We start from the raw sequence: 21,130 nt of genomic DNA, 5'->3' as shown, positions 1-21,130 counted from the left end.
TGAAAAAATATGAAGATTTTTAAAATAAAAATAAGAGATCATCAAATATTCTTCCTACTCTGTTCTATTCTATTCCAAAACAGAAGAGACAGGGAATTCTCTGATTTCTGAATGCAGTTGGGAGGCAGGAATAAAATAGGAAAATCTCAAAAAGAACACGACTATCTCTTTATAATGTTTGACAAAGAGCAAATGCTTACAAAGAGAGGTGAGCAGAAATTAATCATAAGGGCAGAGACCTTTGGTATATAATTTAAAACCATAATATTTGGTGATTATTTCATAGGATGGAAGATTTTGAGTGGAAGGTCACATTATTTTATGAGTATTTTGGTTAGTAGACATGAAACAAGAAAGCAGAGTCCGAGAAACAGTCATCGTAAGCTCGCACTTCCTCCAGTGAAGGACATTTAAAAGCATTTTCATGGGGTTTTTAGAGGCCAATTTGGCCATTTTCATCAGTTCACTTTACACGCAATTCACCACAAACCAGACAGATGGGAAAAGCTGCACAGCTGCTCAGCAGAGTAGACAAGAGAAAATATTTCTCTCCTCACGTGAGATGGCAAAAGCATGCGGCCATTCTGAGAGAAAAGTGATTTTCAATCATTTCTGTTGTCTCTCCTAGGAAGGAAACATGAGAATGGGGAGTCAAAATAAATGCAGAGCTCAATAATTTACAACGATTTCAAAGATGCTTTCTGTCCCTATTCAAATAATAAGGCTGTGCCTTAGGTTGTTGTCATTTCTGGTTACCATGATAATTTACACACACACACACACACACACACACACAAGCGGAGCCTTGTTCCACCCAGTCCAGGACTTGGTGTCAGACAAAGGCTACAAGTGACATCTTTTAGCAAGACATAATTATCAGCTCTCAAATGTTAGGATTGTAAACAAAAAGTACCCATTATCCTTATTAATCCCATATGGCCCTCGAATTCTCTATGCACTGTCTTTTCAGCCACCACATCTGTAAAGGAGAGCTAGAGTCCACGACCGCAGTCCTGAACAGTTGTCCTTGATCCAAATGCTTTGACTTCCTCTCATCCTCCAGCCCTGGCTGCATCTTCTTACTGTTTCCATTCTGACTTTATCCTAGTTTGACCCTCGACATAATTTTCCTACCTGTGTCTTGTCTCCTCCCAACAGCAATTAGGGCTCCCCATCATTGGTGATGAGTGTTCCATCATTGGTACCCTCCCTCAGGAAGCACCCCTTCCAAACTGTCTTTGCTATGGCTCTTCCTGCCCCAGATTTATTATTGCCTTTTCTGCAGAGATCAATCAAAGCAAATCGTAAAGATGTATGTATATGCTTATTCTGATCTCTTCTGGAAGTAATGAGTACAGTTTATTCATTGCAGCATTTCAAGCATGGAGACAGACTAGGACATTTATTCTGATTTTCCCACACCCTTCCTAGCAATCATTACTATTTGGCTGCTTGTTCTTGTCCCATTCTCTGGGTCAATGGGTTGAACATTCTATTGGTGATTCCTCAACCCTTTCCTAGGTTGTGACAATTATTGCAGCATGTATCACTTATGAAACAGAGTCATTTCCCTGCATGGATTTGCACATACCCACATACAAACTCAACACAGCTCTTCTGACTTCTCTGTGAGTCTCTGGTGATCTTTGGGTTCACTAACATCAGATCAACATTTGACTCTATAAACAGAATTAGTACCATCCGCAGACTTGGAACATTCACTGTGCACTTTCTCTTTTATTTCTAATAAGTATATGAAGAAGCCTTAGGCCCTGTTCCAATCTCGTTTCAATTTTGAATGTCTAGCCTATGCTTAGAAAAGATTCCAGTCAACTAGTCAATCAACTAGACTTTACTGAGAATGAGTATTAACGTGCAGAAGACTGTGGGGATCAGGAGAATATTTATGTCTGACCAGTTTGTCAAGACTGGAAGTTTGAGTCATAGTTTTTGGCTCACAGGGTGCCCTTGAGAGGCTGCCTAGAAATAAAAATAACACTGACCATTCCGCAGTTTTCTACTGAAGCACAGTGTTCCTATAAAATTAAAGTTGCATAATTTGGTCAATAAATCCACACTTTCATCCCACTCCTTCCTAACGGCTTAGCTTCACCTCTTCTGTTAATAGGTTACTATATCCTGTTTATCCACTTACCCATTTCAAAAAAACAGTTTGGGAGTTGGAACCTCCCTCTAGCTTCTCCTCCAAGGGTAATTCTGGAGAAAGGCACATTCTTCCTTGCCTTAAAAAGAAAAAAAAAAAATCAGAAAATGAACAATTAGCAACATCAAGCGCCAGCAATGAGTAGCTTCTTTTCTTTGAATAGATTCTGAATATTGTATCTGCATTCTCCTCAAAGGAGCTCTCCCTTTTCTTAGGAAGCCTGTCTGATTTCGAATTGTTCTTGACGTGGAACATTCTCAGAAGGTCTTCTTGTCTGGGCCAACCAAGCATGACTTCCAGCCTCCTGGGAGCCCCTGACGCCGCGGGGTAAACTCTCTGTATTTTCTCAGAAGGCATCTTATTGTTCTCCCCAAGAGGCTTTCTAATCCAATCCTCTCCACGGAGAGTGAAGACAGCTGCAGGGCAAAGGCGAGGTTAAGACTGTGGGCTCTAGAACCGGGTTACCCGATATGAGTCTGGGTTCTGTGAGATCTTGGGCAACTTAGCTCATCCATCTCCATGCTTCCCTTTCTTCTGCTTCAGATAATAACAAAATAGCCCATCACAATGCCAATCAGAGGATAAAATGAGCTCCTATGGAGGAAATGTCTGGAAGAGTGTAGAATGTAGCAAGTGTTCATAAGCACCAGTATTAGTGTGATTTTGAAAAAATATGAACAGGAAGACCACTCAACTCTTAACACCAAACCTACACACTAACTTGAATTTACTTAGGCCCTGTCTTCTGTCCAATTGTCAAAGGAGAGGTTCTAAATTTTAGGCTGTCTAAGGTCAAATCCTCCCCCTGTACATTGGATCCACCCCATAAGCCCCTCTTCCTCAGGGACCTCATAAATTGTTACCCCTCACCCTTTTTCTCTCTTACATCTTTAATCTCACTCCCCTCTTTACTATAATTTCTCTCCTCAGCATTAAACATAGTCAAGACTTTCTCATTAAAAAAAATAATAATAATCTCTCTTATTAATCTGCTACTCCTCATTTCAGTTCAGTTCAGTTCAGTTGCTCAGTTGTGTCTGACTCTTTGTGACCCCCTGGACTGCAGCATGCCAGGCTTCCCTGTCCATCACCAACTCCCGGAGCTTACTCAAATTCATGTCCATTGAGTCGGTGATGCCATCCAGCCATCTCATCCTCTGTTGTCCCCTTCTCCTCCTCCCTCAATCATTCCTAGCATCAGGGTCTTTTCCAGTGAGTTAGTTCTTCGCATCAGGTGGCCAAAGTATTGGAGTTTCAGCTTCAGCATCAGTCCTTCCAATGAATATTCAGGACTGATTTCCTTTAGAAGGATTGGTTGGACCTCCTTGCAGTCCAAGAGACTCTCAAGAGTCTTCTCCAACACCAAAATTCAAAAGCATCAATTCTTCGGTGTTCAACTTTCTTTACAGTCCAACTCTCACATCCATACATGACTACTGGAAAAACCATAGCTTTGACTAGACTGACCTTTGTTGGCAAAGTAATGTCTCTGCTTTTTAATATGCTGTCTAGGTTGGTCATAACTTTTTTTTCAAGGAACAAGCCTCTTTTAATTTCATGGCTGCAATCACCATCTGCAGTGATTTTGGAGCCCAAGAAAATAAAGTCTCTCACTGTTTCCATTGTTTCCCCATCTATTTGCCATGAAGGGATGGGACCAGATGCCATTATCTTAGTTTTCTGAATGTTGAGTTTTAAGCCAGTTTTTTCACTCTCCTCTTTCACTTTCATCAAAAGGCTTTTTAGTTCTTCACTTTCTGCCATAAGGGTGGTGTCATCTGCATATCTGAGGTTATTGATATTTCTCCTGGCAGTCCTGATTCCAGCTTGTGCTTCATCCAGTCCAGTATTTCTCATGATGCTCTCTGCATATAAGTTAAATAAGTAGGATGACAATATACAGCCTTGACATACTCCTTTCCCGATTTGGAACCAGTCTGTTGTTCCACGTCCAATTCTAGCTGTCTCATTAAAAATACTAATAATAATCTCTCTCAACTGCTACACCTACTATTGAATACTTTTTTTATTGGAGTATAATGGTGTGACTTAGCAACTAAACAATTGCTTTACAACGTTTCTGTTGTACAACAGAGGGAATCAGCTGTATGTATACATATATCCCCTCCCTCGTGAGCCTCCCTCCCAACTCCTCATCCCACCCCTCTCGGTCATCACAGAGCACTGGGCTGAGCTCCCTGGCCTATAGAGCAGCTTCCCATAGCTATCTGTTTCACATGTGGTAGTGTAAACACATGTCAATCCTGATCTTCCAGTGTTTACCTTATCTCTCAGCATCTCTGCAAAGATGAAATGCTTGGAAGAGTTAGTTATCTCTGCTCCATGGTAGAGACAACTCATCACTCCCCATGATGCCTCAGCTCCTGATGTGTGGTCCATGGTCCCTTCCCTCCACTAAAACTGCTTTCAATCCTTTGTTCTCATGAAACCCAGGGGACACTTTTCAGTCCTGATATTACTTGAACTCTTCACAGCATTCAACACTGGTGAGCACTCCTTCCTTATAGAAGTCTTTTCCTTAGTTTCTCACACTCCACACTTCCTCAACTTTCCCTCATTCTCTGTCGTTGTTTTTCTCAGTTAAAACTGCTGATGCATTTCCTCTGTCTTTAACTGGTATTCACTGAACCTCTGTCCTGATCTCTCTTCCTTTTCTTTTTTTCTCTTCCTTTTCTGTCAATATTTTCTTTGTAGTTAGTGCTTTCAGCGTTGTGTTTAAGAAAACAAAAAAAAATTTTTTTTCCCTGAGTTCAGAAAGATATTTTTCTATATTGTGATAATTTTTACCATTCACTTCTAAATCTCAATCCAACTTGAACTCACTGGTTTCAGTATGCTGTGACAAAAGGATCAATTTTATTTTTCTCCACGTGGATATCCAATTGATGAAGCATCATTTAATGAAAGCCCATCATTTGCCCAGTGCTCTGTTGTGCCACTTTTGTGATAAATTATACACACACACATGCATATATATATAATATATTTATACGTTTATCTGTTCCTAGACTCTGTGTTCTGTTGCATGATCTTTTAGACTATAGCTGTCAGAGGAGTTTGTAATTTCCTCAGTTCTGTCTCATTGCAACAAAAATTTGAAGCGACAGACAGACCACTGTTACAGCTCTCAGATGGACCAAGGTTACAGTCCCGTGTAATTTCCTTGGATGGACCAGTGTTATAGCTCTGTGTTACAGCTCAGTTTTATTTAGAAAGTAAAGGAAAATAAATCCTTGAGGCATGAGGTTGGGCCGACCCAAAAGACACTAAGAGAAGAGAAGCCCCTGGCCCAATTTTGGCTCCTTTTTTTATGTTTTTTCTCCTCCCCCTGAGCCCTATGTAAATTGGGCTAGCCGGGAGGGCTGTTTGTTTTACCTGAGGTCCTCACTGTGGTCCTCAGACCTTCCTTTGTTCTATTTTCTTGGGCTTTTCCCTTCTTTGTCTTTTAGCCACCGCCATTCTGGACTTCTTTTTCCTATTCTAACTACAGTACTAAGCTTTATTTTGTTGTTGTTGTTGTTGTTCAGTTTCTAAGTCCGACTCTTTGTGACCCCATGGACTATAGCATGCCAGTCTCTTCTGTCCGTGGGCTTCTCCAGTCAAGGATGCTGGAGTGAGTTGTCATTTCCCTCTCCAGGGCATCTTGCCAGACCAGGGATCAAACCTGTGTCTCCTCCGTCTCCTGCATTGGCAGGCAGATTCTTTATCACTGAGACACAAGGGAAGCCCAAGCTTTGTAGCAGGTCTTAACCAAAATAGTCAATTTCCAATTTTTTTTCCACAAATTTTTGGATTATTTTTAGTGGAACTGGGATGACATTGGATATATACATCAATTAGGGAGAGACTAGTATCTCCACAGTATTAACAACCCATGAATATAGTATATCCCACCTCATTTATTTAGGTTTCTTTTGTTGTTGTTCAGTCACCCAGTTGTTTCCAACTCTTTGCAACCCCAGGGACGGCTGCATGCCAGGCCTCCCTGTCCCTCACCATCTCCCAGAATTTGCCCAAGTCATTGGTGATGCCATCCAGCCATCTCATCCTCTGATGCCCTCTTCTCCTTCTGTCCTCAATCTTCCCCAGCATCAGGGACTTTTCCAATGAGCCAGCTGTTTGTATCAGTTGACCAAAATACTGGAGTTTGAGCTTCAGTATCAGTCCTTCTAATGAGTTTTCAGGGTTGATTTCCCTTAGGATTGACTGGTTTGATCTCCTTGCTGTCCAAGGGACTCTCGGGAGTCTTCTCCAGCTCCACAGTTTGAAGGCATCAATTCTTCGGTGCTCTGCCTTCTTTACCATCCAGCTCTCACAACCATACATGACCACTGGGAAGACCATAGCCTTGGCTATATGGACCTTTGTCAGCAGAATAATGTCTCTGCTTTTCAACATACTGTCTAGGTTTGTCATAGCTTTCCTGCCAAGAAGGAAATGTCTTTTGATTTCCTGGCTGTAATTCATCTTAATAATGCTTCTTCATTTACAAAGAAGGCTTGCACATCTTTGTTGGATTTATTCCTAAGCATTTTAGATTATTTGATACAGTTTAAACAGAATCTTTTATATTTTCTAGCTGCTTATTGCTAGTATATAGAAATGATATTGATTTTTTTAGCTTGTCACAAGGTCCAAGTCACACTAAACTCACTTAATTCTAATAATATATTTGTTGAATATTTTTGATAGTTACATAAATCTGCATATAATCATATCATCAGTTTATTTCTTCTTTTTCAGTACTTACACATTTGGCTTCTTTATCTTCTCTTAATACACTGGCTTGAACTTCCAGTAAAATGTTAAATAGAAATGATAAAAATGGATATATTTATCTCTTTCCCTAATATTATTTTTCTAACACTGTTTCTTTGGTTAATCCCAAAGACTAATAGTAAAATTATAGGATAGTGGAGATGGAATAAACCTTGAAGTTCATCCATTGAGATGTTAAGAGATGGATTGAATTCCTTAATCATATAATAAAAGTGAACAGGAGTCAGAACACAGGCAATTTTACTATTGGTTTAGTGTTCTTTTCCCTCAAGCAAAGAAAGTGTTTCCTAAAAAGGAATACAATCAAGGTAATATCCTTTTATCATCTAAAATTAAGGAGTACTTGGAGTTCAAAGCTTTCAGAGCTGAACAACTCTAAAGCAGGTCAAACCGTTAACAAAACCACCACACCCAGGCCAGAAACAGGGACACCTCCTTGGCAAGTCCACCTTATTCCACTAAGACCGTCAGCCCCATTTCACTCCCAGGAAGCTCCCAGCATGGCACTGGCCCTATTCAGTTTCTGAATTTCTGAAATTTCTCCTTGGCACTGTGTCAATTCATCCTGGCACCATAAGAAGAATTGCATATAGACACCTACCCTCCTTCAATCTGATTTCCCATGAGATCAAAGGAAATGATTTTGTTCAGTTCCCTCTGTTGCCTTTGGAGGCAAACTCCTGGCAAAACGCAAGGTAGTGACTCTCTTACATGTCTTCTTGCCTTTGCCAATACCTTCGGTCCATTGTCGGTTAGTCCCCCCACTGGCCTCTCCCTGGTAAATCCAAGTCCAAGTTCAAAATCTGATTCACTTCTCTCTGTAACTGGTTGCTGAGCCATGCTAGCATTAAATAGTGTAATTAATTGATTTTAAGAGGCCACTTCAAAGCACTGTTGATATCATACTCAGTAACTGACCTTTTAAGAATTTATAATCTAGTTGAGACGAGATTAACACATGTGAATTAAAGATCAGGAACTTATAATGTGCACATAATCTCTGTCAGCAATAATCAACACAAAGAAATAGATCCGACAGGTGGACAAGTTCAGGAATATTTAAGTCTTATGGTCACAGCTCCAGCTCCTATATTTTAACTGCTCCCGCATTCTCACAAGCTGTTAACTCTTGGCATCTCAGTTCACGCAGGCTCTTTCTTTCCCCTCCCCAACCTGAGTCACCGAGGGAAATGTTTGCTTTGGGTATTACTGGTTGAAACTTGGAATGCAATTTAGTCCAAGAAAGAGAGGTTAGGAAAGATGTCGCTACTTCAGTCCCATTACAGGTTAAATGGGCTATTGTGAACTATTTATAGCTATTTCTTTGGAGAAGTTGCTCTGAATACAAAATGACCTGCTTTCAAATGAGATTTCAAAACACAGACCCTTCTCTCAGTTCCCAATATTCAAATCTAGGCTCTCAAGAAGTGTGCCCCACCAGCTCCATGATGCTGCCTTCATCAGCAATGTTGACTGCCTTCTTACTCTACACAAGCAAAAGACTAAATACAAACATATCAAGCAATTAAACATGGCGGTCACATGTTCTTTGTTTCCATAGAAACTAGCACTCTTCCACTCCTCATGGTCTTTCCTGTACAAAGCAAGAAGATTAGAAACACTTCAGGAAAACCAAAACTGGACTGCACATGCCTTGTGTAAACCTTCGCTCTCAAGTCTGTAAAATGAATATGATTATCTTGGTTTGGACTCTTAGCTGAACCTGAGGAAAACAGTTTTAGAATATGTATTGTTTATAATTCTGGAGCTGCTGGATAACATAAGTGGAACGGGATATGAGAAGGACCAATGCCCAGAGTGTTATACAGCAGGGCTCAAAGTGTGGTCCGTGGATCAATAGCTCACCCTTACCTGAGAAGTGGCTGAAAATGCATTTTTTGGCCTACCCAGAATCAGAGCCTCTGGGTTGAGGCCAAGTATCTGGGCTATAACATGTTCTGCAAGTGACGTTTATGCACATCAAAGAGAAAAGGCAAGAGGCTTGTCCTCTCTCCGCTCTTTGGATCTAATGTTAGTGGTATCTGTTGAGACACATAAAGGTCCCTTAGTCCCCAGAGGTGCCCTACCTTGCTGTGAGGGGCAGACCACATGCTGAGCACAGGTTCTGGCACAGAGCAGGCACTTGAGACCTATGGAATGGATGAATGTGCTATGGCCCCCACGTACCCTCTGCATCTCCTTACACTCTGCGTACCTCATGCGGTCTGTTATGGGCTAAACTATCCCCTACAAGTTCTTAAACTGAAACACTAACCTGTAGTACCTGGGAAAGTAACTGTATTTGGAGGTAAAGTCTTTTTTTTTTCCCCATTTATTTTTATTAGTTGGAGGCTAATTACTTTACAATATTGTAGTGGTTTTTGCCATACATTGACATGAATCAGCCATGGATTTACATGTGTTCCCCATCCCAATCTCCCCTCCCACTTCCCTCTCCATCCCATCCCTCTGGGTCTTCCCAGTGTAAAGTCTTTAAGGACATAAGACATAATTCAGTTCAAAGGAGGTCATTAAGGTGAAGCCTAATCTCACATATCTGGTGTCCTTATAAGAAGGGGAGATTAGGACACAGACACACATAGATAGCCCGTAAGCACAGAGCACAGGCAGCCATCCTCAAGCCAAGGAGAAAGGCCTCAGGAGAAACCAACTCTGTCAACACCCTGGTCTTGGACTTCTGGGCTACAGAACTGTGAAGGAATAAATCTCTGCTGTTTAAGCTACCTAGTCTGGGGTACTTTGTTATAGCAGCTCTAGCAAACTAATAGACTACACCCCCACCCCACACCCACACCTTGGAGTGGTTTATACAGAGCTTGTGTGTGCTCAGTCATGTCTGACACCTCATAGACTACAGCCCCCCAGCCTTCTCTGTCCATGGGATTTTCCAGGCAAGATACTGGAATGGGTTGCTATTCCCTTCTTCAGGGTATCTTCCCAATCCAGGGATCAAACCCACGTCTCCTGCATCTCTTGCACTGGTGAAAGTGTTAGTAGCTCAGTCATGTCTGACTCTTTGCGACCGCATGGACTGTAGCCCGCCAGTCTCCTCTGTCCATGGGAATTCTCCAGGCAAGAATACTGGAATGGATAGCTATTCCATTCTCCAGGGAATCTTCCCACCCCAGGGATCGAATCCTGTTCTCCTGCATTGCAGACAGATTCTTTACTGTCTGAATCACCCGGGAAGCCCATTATATAGAACTCTGCCCAGAGTAACTGCTAGTTCCCATAGCAACATGCCACTGGCCTTGAGAGCGGGGTTAGTGCCTGAGACTTTCTGTGATGGCCCATTTGTGTGGAGCTCCTATGCTCAGTCCTGACTCAGGGGAAACTGAGCTCTTCTGTCCAACTATGGACGGCCTAACACTCTAGAGCCCAGAGTTGTGTTTATGTAACATGTTTGTCTGTGGGAAAATGCCTTTGATCTAGGTTTATTTCTTCATATGAAAAAAAAAAAAAGACCTTCATACTAACAACAATTCTCTCTTTCTTACAGGGCTTCTGGAAAGGTCAAGTGAGGTAATTACGTAGGCGCTTTAAAATGCATTGTCATTATAAAAAAAAATAAAAAATAAAAAAAATAAAATGCATTGTCAGTGGAAGGTGGGGAGGGGGACTATTGTTTTCACTTTATTACCAGTACTATTATTAGCAAACCTGCTCTAGGTCAACAGCTCAAGGAGAGCAACAACTGGCAGCCAACAGTGGAACCTATGCTTCACTCAGCTCCATCACCTGGTAGAATTTAAGGACCCTCAGACTCCACCTGGCAGCCATACATTTGGAAACTTGCCAAGGGATCAAGTAAACATGTTTGTATTTTTGTAATCCATTTGTCGTTGTACTTTGTTCTGAGCTTCAGAGCATGCGTATGTGTGCTCCAACTCTGAGCAGACCAAGATAACTCATCAATAATTTGGGTTCCATCTCACCTGTCTCCTTGATTTAAGTTACCTCTCTCCTTCCTAACCTCATTTTTAAAATGCCTGTATCTTAAATAAAGATGGAGACAATCTGATTGAAGATAAAAAACCCCTTTATTTCTGAGTTTAAGTCATCAGAACCAAGAAATCATGTCAAGGGTTTTGTTCAGCCAGGAAGTGCAGCAGATGGAGTGCTAAATGACAGCAGACAAAACAAGGGAGTGTTTTTGAGCGATCATTCGTGTAGTTTAGACTCAAAGACTTCTATTTAAGTCAAAGCACATAACAAATGATGGTGATATCATTAAAATAAATATCCCACAGGGACCGTCCCTTCCCCTCCCATATCATAGCACTGACATCATTTTTGCATATGATATCAATGGCATTTTCCATATTCTGCTGAAAGGTCACAGTTCTGTCAGTAATGAGATTCAGCCCCCAGTCAAGCTGTTCCAAGACACCACCGCCCATTTTCAAGACAGTGCTGAGAGCAGTTTCCCAGCAGCATGAATTCCAGAGAGCCGATGTCTCCTTGGGTCTGGGCTACAAGTGACACTGGGGGAGTCCCCTCCAGAACACTGTGGTCACTGGGGCTGTGGCCAGGCCATCTAGGAGGATACACAGTATCATCCCATACCGAGGAGGGCAGGGCTTCCACAGAGCAGGTAGAGGGCTGATCAAAGCTCCCAGTGGCATCATCTCCGGGCCAACCCAAGAATCCCTGCCAGTGCAGCCGTGGTTATAAAACAATGACTCATTTGTCTGAAGATCAAGAGTTCTTTAGGGTGAAAAAGGACTGGCCCTGTTCCTTGCACAGCTGTGTGACATTAGGTAAAATGTCCAGCGTCTCTGAGCCTGTTTCCCCAACTGCAAGATAGAGATGACAACAGTCTCTCCCTCCTACGGTTGCTGTGAGGCAAAAGATAAAAGCATGTAAGCCAGTCCGTCATATGTGCCAGCTGCTGTTACCACCATTAATGAGGATTTTAGGGTTAAACTGAACTTGAATATCTGCCAAAATAAGCCACCCCTCCTTTCTCCTGCTAATATCAGAGGAGTGCATTGGGCGAAATGTTGAATTTGGTGATCTGAAAACAGAAGAAGAGGGAAGAGGATATTGTGAGCATGTATTGGAATTTTCAGAGACTATGTAATCAGTTATACATCTTGATCTCTTTGTAAATGTGGGTCTGTGCATGGGTCCATTCTTGAGCTCGTCTGCTAAGTTCGTAAGATGTTTTTCATTTCCCATTCTGCTGTGACCACACACTTGTTGTTGTTCAGTCCCTCAGTCCTGTCCGGCTCTTTGCAACCCCATGGACTGCAGTACACCAGGCTTCCCTGTCCTCCACCATCTCCTGGAACTTGCTCAAACTCATGTCTGTTGAGTCAGTGATGCCATCCAACCATCTCATTCTCTGTCGTCCACTTCTCCTCCTGCATTCAATCTTTCTCAGCATCAGGGGCTTTTCTAATGTCAGTTCTTCACATCAGGTGGCCAAAGTATTGGAGCGTTAGCTTCAGCTAAACACACTTGTTAGGTTTATATTAACAACCATCCCTTCACTTCCCCCAGTACTCAGTGACTTTTTACTGCATTGCAGTCAGATAGAAAAGACCTATCTGATCACTATTAGATCACTATCATGTTAGTGTAAGGACTTCCTAGGTGACTCAGCAGTAAAGAATTCACCTGCCAATTCAGGAGACACAGGAGTTGCATGTTCAATGCCTGGGTCGGGATGATCCCCTGAGGAAGAAACAGCAATCACTCCAGTATCCTTGCCTGAAAAATCCCATGGACAGTGAGAGGAGCCTGGCAGGCTACAATCTCTGGGGTCACAAAGAATCAGACACAACTGAGCTCAACAACAACAAAAACAACCAATGTTAGTGTAAATGAAGGCAACCTGTGAGCCCAATTCTCACCCCCAAGAGTGCTTGCCTTTCAAAAGAGAAAGCGCGTGCATGTGTGAGAGAGTCTTTTGTTTAGTTTGTATACATCATTCCCCTGATAGACTATCTGATTTCAGTAGGACAAGTGACGAAAGCTCTCCCAACATCCATGTGGAGAGAGGGAGAAATATAGACAGGAAAAGAGCACAGTTCTATTTATATCTGGGTTCAGTGTCCCTGATCAAAGAATGCTCACAAAGGAAAAGCAGGCACGAGAGGATGCTACGCCTGTAAAGGATCACAGGAATCTTTCTGAGGCCACATCCTGGCCAACATTTTTATCAGGAACTTGAAGGAAAGCACAGATGGTGTGCTGAATAGGCTCACAGATGGTTGAATTGTAGCTGACACTTTCTGATGATCAAGACTATTCCATGCTCTTATCTGAACTAAAGGCATGGCACAACAGCTCTCCTGCTCGGGCCAAACCATGTGCCAGGCAGTTTGCACATGTTGTCTCTAGCCCTGCAAAATAGGGACTTTTGTCTCCAGATTATAAACAAGGAAATAGATGCTCATCATGGTTAAGAAACTTGATGGGATCCCACGGTCAAGTAGAAGGACAGAACAGGAACTTGAATCCAGATCCACATAACTCCAGAGCTTCTGTTCTTCCTGACCTCACTTAGCCTGTGACAGTCCTGCACTGCCCTTTAAAATAACAAGCATATGAGTCGTATTGGGGTGGGGTTGTCTGGTACATATAGATGCAGAAGTATTTGTGGGGAGAAAAAAAGAGCAAGTAGGGGGAAAGAAGAGAGGGTGGGACGATGTCCGCTTTAGTCTGTGCTATGGATCTTGACCAGTGGGAACCAGTTGATGACATTAATTTGGGAGATGGAGGCACACTCATTCTTTTTAAACAATTTCATTGTGCAGAAAGTATTCAGTGTAACCCAGGGAGGTGGGTTTTAATGCAACATGAGCTGAAACTTTCTAAAATAATGAACATTGTTTGCACATGCAGCAGGCTCCAAACCAAGGTGATGTCTTGTCCATGGACCTTCCCAAGCAGGATCACATCACTGCTCCCTGTGGAGGACCCCAGGACAGAAGCAGTGGACATGACCTCTACTTTGTGAGTCACAACCCTACATCTGAGTCTTTAGCGCTTAAATTGGGGAGATATTTTGTAGTAGAGGGATTTCTCTCTATCCTTAAATACACCACATAGCTTTCTGTCTCCTCCACTGAATATACAGAAGTTATGAGATAGAGATGGCTCCTCATTAGAACAAATGCCAACAAAACAGTGGCCTAATTTAGTCCTTTGTTTGAAGGAAAGGACTCAAAAATCCCTCAAGCAGGCTTCTGGGGAAAAGAAAAACCCTCGAAAGTACAGCAGGGGCTCTTTGGAGAAGCACAAGATAGGCTTTGTTCAGTGCCTGCCAGCCTGTGCCAGAAGCAGTGAGCAAATGGAAAAATGTCCCGACAGACCATGTTTATCACCCAGCCGCCGGCATTCTCCCGATTCCTCCATAGAGCTTCTTGCAGGGAGTGTGCATGCTGATGGATTTGAGCTATATGGAGATTTCTTTCCCGTTTAATCTTTAACGCAGTAAACCAGGAAGAGCTTTAGACATCCTCCCAGTAACTGGAATACTAACAATGAAATACACCAAGACCACAGCCTGCTTGATTATTTCCTAATTTTCTCTTTATGCCTGTTCCAGCTCAAAGATCCTGCCAGATGCAGAAAGCTTCCTTCATGGCAGCACAAATAGTTTCCATTTCCCAGTCAAGAGCCAGCATCCAAGACGAGCTTCTGATTTGACACTGAATGAAACAAAAGATGGCCCAGAACTTGATGGAAGCCAGGAAATGGAGGCCCAACTGCCAGAAAATCTCTGCAACATCCCAGAAATCCCCATGGGCAGAAAAGGTACACTGGCTACTCTGTGCAAGCAAGCATGCTTGCAGTACAGCCTCCAGCTATTTTTCTCTCCAAAGTTTCTTCAAGTTCTTGGTGAAATTTTGTAAAAATACATTCCATGTTACACTCCAAATAGTCTTCTCATTCATCTGTCTTGGACTTCATAAAGTCAACCTCCATTTAGTTTTTCATTTTACTTCTTAATTCAGGAAACATACATTGAGCATCTTATAATTCTTTCATTTGTTCAACATGTCTTGAATAACCAGTACAAGCAAGAATGGGCTTGGGTTAAAGAGATTCATACAACACAGTTTCTGGTTAGTATCATATCCCTGACATATTGAACCCTTACTAAATGCTCTGCATTTTCTAAGAGTTTTCACCTACATGCAAAACTTTCTCACCTGCAGATTTCTAACCCCACCAGCTTTTCAAAGCCATAGCCAGATTTCTACATATCTGTTAGATTTAGTCTTAGCCTGAATGTCCCTCTGACACCTCAACTTCAACATGTTCAGAGTTGAATTCATGCCCTCATCCTTTTAACCTCCTCATCTTCATGTCTCCAGTTTTTTGTTAGAGCTATATGCTCATTCCATGGGCTTGGGTTCAAAGGTATCTCTGATGTTCCTTTCCCCTTTACTCAAGACAACAGTGACTTTCACCTCCAAAATGCCTCTCAAGCATCTATTTTGTTCCACTTCTACTGATAACATTCAAGGACAGGACAAGAGCCCAGTAGTTCTTGCCTGGACTGTTGCAGTAGCTTCTCAACTGGTGACCATCTTCATGTTACCACATCCTGGTCCATCCTGAACTTTGCCACCAGAATAATCTCCCTAATTTACTTTCTCACAATGCCACTTTCCTACCCATTACTGGTGCCATATTATTCTTGAGTAGCATATTCTCTATAACACAGCCTTAAATTCCAGTTCCCCTCAATATTCTCTGTGCCCATGCAAACTGGTCAAATATCCTTTACCAGATCCTCTCTAGGTTTTTCTGCTTCTGTGCTTTTTCCTACGCTATTCTCCCTGCTTGGTGTCCCTTTCTAGTTTCTGCTGCAGATCTTTTCCCAGCTTTAGCCTTCTAGCCCAGATCCTCCATGAAACTTCCTTATCACCTCTCTGATAATAAGTACTCTCTCCTTCCTCGAACTCTCAGTGCACTGATCGCGTTTCTCATGTTCACACAACACTAATCCACATGCCATCTTCCCTTTCACAGTCTGAGCTTCATGAGGTCCCCTCAGCCACGGAAAGAGACATCTGTTCATTAAACGTCAGTTTGCACAAGGGGGTAAATGCACAAAATCTTTTTTATGAAAAGGAATGAGTAGAGAATGAAAGATCAAGAATGAAAGATCACAGGTACAAAAAAGGAAATGGTAGGAAGAAGAACATTATATAAGAGAAAAGGATTAAATCAAGGGATATTCTCTTAGACTTGAGAGTTTTCACTTCTCAAGGAAGGATGAATTGTGAAGGAGAGGTCCAGGCGCTGATATGAACGGAGGAAGGAGCAGTGCTTCTGCTCTGAGGAGGGAGGGGTGTGGCTAGTCAAGGAATGCACGCCCCTCCCTCTGTGGCTTGAGCAAGTCACCCTCCAAGTCCATTTCCTCCTGTGTGGACCCAGGAGAAGAGCCACATGTAGCTTATATGTCTGTTGTGAGGAGCATGTGAAATAATGTAGGTTAAGCGCTGAGCACTGTGCCGGGCCCTGTCATGAATTAATGTGGGTACATGCTGCATTGTGGTTGAAGAGGGGGAGCTGAAGGTTCTGGAATCTGGAAATGGCAGGAAGTGTAAGAGAGATGTAGACCACAAGCTGTAGAAGATCATTAAAATTGACAAGTGAGGTCACAAATGGGGGAGGGGTGTGATTAGGCAGCAATATAAGTGATTAAGACAGTCTCTGCCTTTATCTAGGGTGTGAAACAGAGGAATTGGCTCTTGGTTAATACTTGCCAGCATGATAAGGTAGTTTGGGTGGGCGTTTGTAAGCAACTGGCTATAATAAGAAGCTGTTGTGGAGAATGATACTACAGAAGTGAAAAATTGCTTCTCTGCTGAATGCATTTCCCTTTGTTGTATCATCAGTAAGCCTTGTTTCTTAATTCTTTCCTTTCAAGGACTCATCACTCTCTTCCTCCCTAGACTTTTGTTTTAACACCCATATTTAACTTTATTTTATTATTGCCATTTAAACTTGATTTTATGAAACACAAAAAGACATTTTTAAGAGTTCTGTATCACAGGAATATAAGCAGTACAGTTATCCATAGACTCATAGTATAAACTCAAATAATTGGATTGTTTTCAATATAGAAACTATACAAATGAAATAAATGGCAAAAGGAACGGATGCCTTTTAGCAAATCTTTTTCCTTTCTCTTTTTTCCCAAAGAGCCTCAGAACCAGCATTAGGTGCTTTATTTATTTATTGGCCATGCAGCATGAGGGATCTTAGTTCCCTGACCAGGGATCCAACTTCAACCTCTGCATTATAAGTGCAGAGTCTTAATCACCAGACAGCCAGGCAAGTCCCACAAACTTTATTTAATTCTTTCCTCCCTAGGATTCAGGTACTGTCACAGGAACTTCAGAGTACATGAAGGACCAACTTCAATGCCAGAGCTCCCTGGCCATCATGCTGCTTCTCCTGCAACCCACCTGGAGGTTTACATTTCCCTAGAGCTTGGTGATTTGGGGATTAGAAAGAGAAACTAAAGACAACTGGCCACCCAGGGGAGAGAACATTCAATTCATCAGAAGCAGGAATTCTAGGACATCTATTGTTGTTGTTCAGTCACTCAGTTGTGTCCAACTCTTTGTGACTCCACGGACTGCAGCATGGCAGGCTTCCTTGTCCTTCACTAACTCCCTGGAGTTTGCTCAAACTCATGTCCGCTGAGTTGATAATGCCATCTATGTGTGCCAGGACGTCTACAGTGAGAGTTATTTAGCCCCTGCAAAAGATTCCTCTGTCATTTTACAGGACCCAGATCTCCCTGTGAGATTTTCAGTGTCCCGGGAGTGCTAGGGGGCAACTGAGTAATTTTCCTGCCTACATTAGTACGATTGCAGATAAACACTAAACCTGAGAGTGTCCCAGAGACCTAATTAGAGGTTCCTGCTGGCCTGACCCACTGGCAGTGACCTTGTCAAGCAGTAGGCTAGAGAAGACCCTTTCTGCCTTGGGAGGTGATCCAGTATGGGATTCATTTTCTCCTTCTGAATTGCTTGTCAGGATCAAGAGGAGAAAATTAACTCGAGGCACTCATTTCATGTGTGTTTGGTTCATTGGCCTCTAATGGCCGATAGATGCATGATTTAACTCGGGGAGACCAGAGGCAACACCTTTTTAACAGAAGCAGTTGGTTGAATTAGAACTGCAGGTTGTTGAACAGAAGGCATAGGCTCATGGTTTTGGCTTTTTATTTCCTTGTTGTTCCTCGAGGTGTGCCCTGCTTCTATAGCAGCTCCCTGCAAAACAAACACCAAACACAATTTTCCCCACCCTTCTTTTTTTTGTAAAAGTGGAATCCCTTTCAGATTTCTTTCAGTCAGAAAAAAAATAGGTACAAATGTTAAGTCTTTCTTTAAAAAACAAGTGGCATAAAATGAACTTTGAATAAGCAGAGGATAGTTGTATACAGATATCCATGTATACACGTACACAAAGAGTCCATAGAAAGCTAATTTTAAGCAAAGGCTACTAGTTGTAAAATGTATCCCTAGGAAGCTAAATAAATTGATTTGCTGTACATGGATTTTGGATAAAAGCCAACTAAAGCTCCCAGATCTTTTTCACATAAGCTGCCCTTGAATTATTGATTTTTTTAGCTCAAACACAGAACTTCACATTTATTCTTGCTATTTCCCACCCATGATTCCACTTGATTGGCTGGCCTGAGTCCAGGGAGTTGCCTCATGTGCCCAATCTTCTAAACAGCTGAATTCATAAAGGATATTCTACATTTAAGCCTATAGAACATTTACTGAAGCCAGTCAACTTTCTTGAATTGACAATGAACAACATACTCTATTTAAAATTTCTTATTTTCATCCTGAATCCAATTTCTTTTTCAGGCAGTTAAAGATCTAAAAAAAATGACTAAATCCTTCTTGAAGTCTCTCAGCACCAAGCAAGCAATAACTGTGTCCCATTCATCTTTGGATGTCTCCAGTCTTTGGTGAGAGAGGGTGACAAATGAGTGCTGAGTGGGGGAATAAAGAGAGAATGAATTAACATATAAATTGGTCTAGAATTTGAACTGAATTTTTCGGCAAGACCAAACCTGATGGGTAAACAGATATAGTAGCACCAAAAACCAGTTAACCAATAATTAATGAATTGATTCATTTTAGTGAAGATCAACTATTCTCAAATGTGCTTTTCTCCCTCCAACTCCATGACCACCAGCAACATCACCCTCTGGAAACGTTAGAAATATAGATGTGGTGCTCAGTCACATCTGACTCTTTGTGACCCCATAGACTCTAGCCCACCAGGCTCCTCTGTCCGTGGAGATTTCCAGGCTAGAATACTGGAATAGATAGCCATTTCCTATGCCAGGAGATCTTCCTGACCCAGGGATCAAACTTAACCCACTTCTCCTGTGGCTCCTGCCTTGGCAGTCATATTCTTTACCACTGAGCCACCTGGGAAGCCCTGAGTACCACCCTATGCGTGAGGCTTTCCCCAAACACTCAACATAAAAGAGCAATGACCTCCCCCTTCCTCTTTCTCCCCCAGACCCCCAGCCCCCACACATCCAGCAGTCCAAGTCCCCATCCCCTTGTTCATTTTCCTCTGTCACACTTATCACCAACTGGCCTTCAGTTTATTTTCGGCTGATGTATTTTCTGTTACCTCCCACTAGAACACAGGCTTCATCATGGTAGAAGTATTTATAATCTTGGTAGATTCAGTAGTGCCAAGCACTGTGAGCAATAAATACTTGATGAGAGAATGAATGGTTGATGCAGCATAAGTGAAAGTGCTTCAGAAAATGAAAAGATGCCACCATGAACAAGCTCTTCAAATAAGTGGCAGACTGGAGAAATTATTTTGCAACATATATAATAGACATTCCCAAAATGGTACCTATAGTATATACATTTTTAAAAATCCTAGATATTAATAGGAAAATGATCAGCAGCAACACAATGGAAAAAAATGTGTAGAGAATATTCATAGAAAATTTGCAGTGGAGGGCGTATAGTGGTCAGTGACCTGGCCAGGTAACTTGATCTCTGTGTTTAGTTTCCCTCAGCTAGTAAAATAGCTCCCTGCTTCCTAGGGTTGGGAGGATAAAATGAGTTAATATAAATTAACTGCTTAAAAAGGTTTGAATAGCACATACAAAGGCTAGCAAGTCTTATTGTTACTGGTATTTAGAGAAATAAAACAAAATAAAACACCACTTTTTGCCCATCAGATTGTTAAAAATAAAATTAATATGGCTTCTGAGGGACTGATAATATTCTGTTTTTTTTCTGTGTAGTGGGTGCCTAGGGATTCTTGCTGTATAAAAATATATTGAGGTATAACTTTTGATAGGTATACTCTATACACACATAGCCTTTGTTTCATAAATCCACACAAAATTGTTTATTTTCTGGGTACATATTTTATGTAAAATATGAAAATGAGCTTGAATTATACACAACAAATTCATCAAACTTATGATACAATTGCAAAGTTAGGATGGTGAGTGTAACAAAGTTAGTGGGACCGAAGATGGTGGCTAAAGTGATTCTTTAATTTTAAAAAATGAAAATAAAGAGAAGAAAAAAAGCTAGGAGAAAATAGAATATTAAGTTGATGATTCTGAATGATGAAAATACATGTGTTGTATTTGTTACAGTATTTTTGCTCTTTATTTTTAGGACTCAAAATTTTAAATACATAAGAAAAACAAAATTGTCTAATAAGCAAGATTTTTAAATTAAGTCACTGCTTAATTGGGGGAAATTCTGATTTTTTTTAGATGAGCCACAAAGAGGTGAAGTCATTTTTCTAAAAAAAATTAACAAGAGTAAGATTTCTTTAAAATCTTCATTAACAACTGAATTTGGAGAATAAAATGATGCAGTAACTTTATTTATCCATCCACCCACTGCTATAATATACTGCAAAAACTTGGACATTCACAATGTCATTTGTTCTACAGTTAGAAATGAAACTGACAAAATCTTCTTTACTTGTAGGGGCACTAAGGTCAGAGCTCGCCCACTCTGGCCAACAGAGCTACAGAAGCAAAGACTGGATTAAAAGGATGTGCAATGAGATGAAGTTTGACTTTCTTATCTGAAGAAGAAAAATAGTATTTTACAAACAAGGTGGAAACATTGGGAACCCTCCAGGATTCTTAGT

Source organism: Odocoileus virginianus, chromosome 34 (genome assembly GCF_023699985.2).
Source record: "Odocoileus virginianus isolate 20LAN1187 ecotype Illinois chromosome 34, Ovbor_1.2, whole genome shotgun sequence".
In the NCBI taxonomy this organism is placed as follows: domain Eukaryota; kingdom Metazoa; phylum Chordata; class Mammalia; order Artiodactyla; family Cervidae; genus Odocoileus; species Odocoileus virginianus.
Note: the sequence above shows the minus strand (reverse complement) of the source record.